Source organism: Pinus tabuliformis, chromosome 3_1, assembly GCF_031772625.1.
Source record: "Pinus tabuliformis cultivar Carrire ecotype Pingquan chromosome 3_1, CPIR1, whole genome shotgun sequence".
Lineage (NCBI taxonomy): Eukaryota > Viridiplantae > Streptophyta > Pinopsida > Pinales > Pinaceae > Pinus > Pinus tabuliformis.
This window is the reverse complement of record NC_142301.1, coordinates 868,704,017-868,708,630: the sequence shown is the minus strand read 5'-3', so window position 1 is coordinate 868,708,630 and position 4,614 is coordinate 868,704,017.

The following is a 4,614-nucleotide window of genomic DNA, read 5'->3' as shown; positions in this document are numbered from 1 at the left end:
ATCATTTTATGAGCGATTTGTGATTTACTAATATACTAATTATGCCTTGTTTGGTATTGAATTACGATCGTTCAATAAAATATTAGATTAAGTGAAGGGTTCGTTGGGTGTGTGCGATTACACAGTTTTCACATTATCTCAAAATTTTGAGTTCATTGTACTTTTATCAAGTGGTTTGCGGGGAGAAAATGCAAATTCTAATCCATCGAATCGATTGCAGATTCTGTTACACTTTGTAGTCTCTTTCCTGTATTTTCTGTCATGAATGTATTTGCTAAAATTATTCGCATTAATCAATGTTTTCCATTATATGGCAATATTTTGCACTGGCCGGACTGATATCAGCAGGTTTCCTAGTCGAGACTGGTGGCAGCAATAGTGAAGGACGAAGCTTGCCGGGTGTGAACGCAGGATTGAAAAGGTTTTCCATATTTGGTGCAGTGGCGCGCTACCTTAAAACAAATTTCGAAATGCAATGTGATGATGGACTTCATGTAGCCATGAACGAGACAGACTATTTTCAAATAATATGTGTAGCAGTCGTGAATCGTCGGCGTCAATTTTCTATTGATGTCGTAAGTGTTGGGAATTTCTGGTAATTCCAAAATTTTTGGTAATTCCAAATAAAGATGAACAGAGAACAATGTTCTCTTTTTAATATAGATGTGATGACCCCGGGAAAAATGTAAATGTGAAAATATTACTGTGGTAAGAAACTGATGTGAAGTTGCTGTTCATTTATTGTTTAAAAAAAAGAAAAAGAAAACTAAAATGACATCATCTAATTGATGAAATTAAATATAGTGGAAATATATATTTTTGAAATGCTGGCAGCCTCTTGGTGGGGGAATCTTTAAAGAAAGGAAATCAGTTATGAAATTGAAGAAACTACCCTTTCACACAGGAAAAGTCCTGGGAAGGAAAACCCCTGGGATGTTGGGACAGACGGGGGAGGAATTCCAAGAAAAGGGAAGAAAACTAGAAAACGGGTTAAGTCTGGTAAGGACCAGATAACCCAAGCACTGAAGTGCATGAATCTTGTTGAGGGCTGTAGGCCTGCAAGATAGCTCGGGGGGAGAATCCAACGTGATGATGGATCTCAAGGTTGGGTGGTCAAGAGCAAGCATGAAATGCAGGTGAACTTCTGGAGCACCAATTCCTGTAACTGGCAGACCAGGTATGAATCTATCACCGAGGTTAACTAAAAATAAACTGTATACAGTGTGGTATGGATAGGAGAGATAGCCTGAGGCTGAGTCTCTTAATTGTTAAATGCTTAAGAGAGTATGACAGTAGAATATCTGTGAATAAAAGACAGCATGATATAGTTTAAATAAATATCTGGAAATTAGCTGTTAGAATGGAAAATATTAGAGACTATCTGTTGTAAATGAGCAACAATATACATATATAAAAGCACGAAGATATCAAATACGGTCCTGAGAGGCCAATAGAAGTTCGCTCAGAACATTAGAAGTTATATAAAACAGTATAGCAAACTAGTATCTACACGGCATAGCGCCCAGCTAGAACGAAAAGAGCAGTTGAGAGAGACATTAATATACCAGTGCCGTGAATCTTAAACCACAAAATAGTAATATAAATTAGGCAGAAAACCCCTACATTGAGGGTTCAGATACTACATTCGTATCTTCTATCATGCATTGCAATGATTCTCAGAATGTATGTACTACGCTATGCCAAGGTTAATCCGACTAAGGCACACCAAGAAACAATTACAACCACCATTGAAAACTGAACAATATACATATCAGAACGAAACAAATAACCGTGGGTAAACGGCCGCATACTTCGCTGTAGATACAGACAAATATGGTGAAACAAATATCTACATTTACCATATGGATAAACCCTATATCAGATCAGTACAATTCTGTAGCTGTGGGAGATAATATACCATATCACTGTAAACAAGAATAATGGCGTATATAGCAGAAGACGACCATGAATAACAAACTTAACCGACTGTAGGAATAGAAGTATCGTATGCACAGTATACGGAAAAGCATATCAAAGCAGAACTATATGAGTAACCATTAACATGTACAGCGAAGCAATGCATTGTAAATGTCCAGAGGACTGGTAAATACATTACAGTTCTTCAAAGACAAAGACGACGGTCTGAGTGTAACTATTAAACATTTTATAAACATGAGAAAACAAAAGGGGCGAGCGTTCAAACGCCAAAATTTAACCCCGTTCAGGCATGGAGACCGAGAACCCATTAATCAAATGTATGTACAACGTCCGGGCATATAATGCCAGAAACTGCATTTAACAATAGCCTATATAAACCAAAACGATGCACGGGTTCCAGCATGGAATGGACGACCGCAAACCATAACCCAGAGGTTTGGATCGATTGCAGAAACCCTGAGACAAAAGAAAAGTGTGCCATGAGGGACTCCTCTGGCCAAAAACTTGATACAACCCTCATAAAGTAGAATCCGTTATCACTCAGAGTGAACCCAAGTTCCGCTTCCGGATAAGAGATAGTACATACCTGAGAATGCAGTGGGACGACAGGGTCATTCTGCGAGTAGTAGGAAGGCCGTAGCCGCGACCTGTACACCGGCAGATACACCCGAAGTTAGCTCATGAGCATATTAACTCAAACAGACAAACCCTGAGAGCAATAAACGCACAGTATACATCTAAACAATGGCGGAGTAAACAGGTATGCGCGGCAGGCGACAGTTATAGTTTATACCTGAACAACCGTGATGCTGAACCTATCAATCGGACAGAGGAGGAACCGGCCGAGCAGTGGCGGATTCAGCCTCTCAAGACAGTCTCGCAGACCCAAATGAACCAAAAAGAGTGATCTGGTGGAATATGAACAAACCCTCCAAACCCTTGAATGTGTTTGAGCCCTTAGATGTGGGTAGCAAATCCCCACCGTTGAATCAAGCGGGAGTCTGGGCGCGAAGATCAATAGTGTGGCACCCGAGGAGTCACATGGCCTCACTGCTGCGCCAGGCCACCTGGCAAGAGTTGGTGAGAGCCATTAAACTTCCGTCAACCACCTGGCGCCGGAGCAGGGTTCGGACAAACTATCCGGCGTATGAACCGACCACCTTGAGCTTTGACTTATACATTAATTCCAAAAGCCACATATGCGTAACAAGTATAGTGTTATGTCAATGGTTGGGCATGTATGTTATTAAGCTTCTTGTATATAAAGTAGGTCGTGTATTAACTAAGAAACAATACCATTTATATATGTGTATTCATGTTTGAATAGGAGGGTGGCGGTAAGGTTTAAACAAACCACAATTATTATTTTCTTTTATTTTTACATATCTATTGTTGGGATCATGACAATGTGGTATCAGAGCAGAGTTCCAACACTGTGGCCTCTGGAGCAGTAAGATCCAGTTGCATGGATGATTATCTTATAGATATACGAGGAAGAATTAATTCAACTGACTGATTCTCTTGTTCTATTAATTAGGAGGTAATACAGAAACAATAATCAGCTAACAGTCAACAAAAGAAGTAGAAGAAATGCAGGGAGCTGACAGCATTCTTCGGGAAAACCCAGAGCTGTGGGTACAGCTTGGTGAAGAGACACGCAGTACCAACCTGGCGATATTAGAAACTGTTCAAGAACTGAAAAATGAGATGGCACGTCTGCGAGAAGACAATGCGCGATTGACGGTGGAGCAGGAAAGAATACTGAAGAGTTTGTCGGACAGACAAAATCCACCGTTAGCTAATCCCAGTGCAGAACAGCAAAGGGCAACAGAAGAACGAAATTATCAAACTGCACCTGAAAATTCAGAGGAAAAGGAGGACCATTCTGATAATGTACTAGAACAACAGACCTCAAAACGACAGAAGATGGAATTGCAGGGGGAATTTCGAAAAATTAAACCTCCATATTTCGATGGGGAACAGGAAGAAGCGGCGGAGGCATGGTTAATTAACATGAACAAGTATTTCCAGCTGTATGAGTATGATCATAATCTGAAGGCACGGCTGGCCATCTTCCAGCTACAAGGCAAAGCAACCCTGTGGTGGGAAGAAACTAAGATTGTTAAAGGAGTGAGTGAGCAGATCATAACGTGGGAAAAGTTTCAGAAATACTTCAAGGAGAGATATCTAACCGAGCGTTTCTATGATGAGAAAGCATGAGAATTCCATGATTTACGACTAGGACAACAGTCTATGGACGAGTTCATTAACCGCTTTACTTCCCTGCTTCGCTATGTGCCATATATTAAGGAGGAGAAGGCCAAGGTGCAGAGATTTGTGAGCAGCCTACCTGCCTATATAAGAGAACGAATTGAATTTGACAATCCCAGAACGATGGATGAGGCTATTCGTAAGGCAAGAATCTGTTACCAACAGAACAAACAAAAAGGTGACATTTCAAATAAAAGATGGAATGAAAGAAGGGGTAACAGAATTGCTGGTAATAATAAAGGGAGTCGTGGTAATGGCAGTAAGGGTGCTGGCAAGGGACAGGTTAGCAGAAATGTAACAAAAAGTACTTTCCGGGCTAAGCCAAGTGAGAGCAGGATAAGTGAACCACCTGCCAGGTCGGATATTGAAGGGATGACCAGACCTCCAGTCCAATGTTGGGGTTGT